This window comes from Marmota marmota, unplaced genomic scaffold, assembly GCF_001458135.2.
Source record: "Marmota marmota marmota unplaced genomic scaffold, marMar, whole genome shotgun sequence".
Taxonomy (NCBI): Eukaryota; Metazoa; Chordata; class Mammalia; order Rodentia; family Sciuridae; genus Marmota; species Marmota marmota.
Window position 1 is genome coordinate 3,731,139 of NW_026000327.1, and position 662 is coordinate 3,731,800.

The window sequence follows — 662 nt, forward strand, 5'->3', positions numbered from 1 at the left end:
AGCAACCTAGTGTTCAGGATGTGGCCTGGACACTGCTGGCCACTTTTAGCCAAGTTCATTGTGATATTCAGGGACAGAAATCAGAGCAAAAGGATTTTGAAAAACTTTGAAAGGCCAGAAGTGAAACTGAGGCTAAGGGGCTCATGCTCAGAGTTTGCCTCGAGTCTCAGGGAAAGACTTTGCACTTGGACTCTCGGGTCATCTTGAAACTGTCGACACTGTGGGGACTCTTGAAAATGCACTTTAACGTATTTTGCATTGGGGGTGAGCATGAACTTTTTTTAAAATTTTAATTTATATTTTAGGTGTAGAGGGACACAACACAATGCTTTTTATTCTTTTTTATATGGTGCTGAGGATCGAACCCGGGGTCCCGCCCATGCTAGGTGAGTGGGCTACCGCTGAGCGCCATCCCAGCCCCCCCCACCCCAGCATGAACTTTTAGGGGCTTGGATGAAATGTGATGGCTTAGATATGAGGTGTCCCCCCAAAGCTCATGTGTGACATAGTGCAAGAACACTCAGGGGTGAAATGATTGGGTTATGAGAGCCTTGACCCCATTAGTGAATTAATCCCCCTGAAAGCTGATAGACCAGGAGTGGGGGTGGGGGTTGGGGGTGCGGTGGGGTGAGGTGGGGGGGTGGACACGGCATGTTCCACGG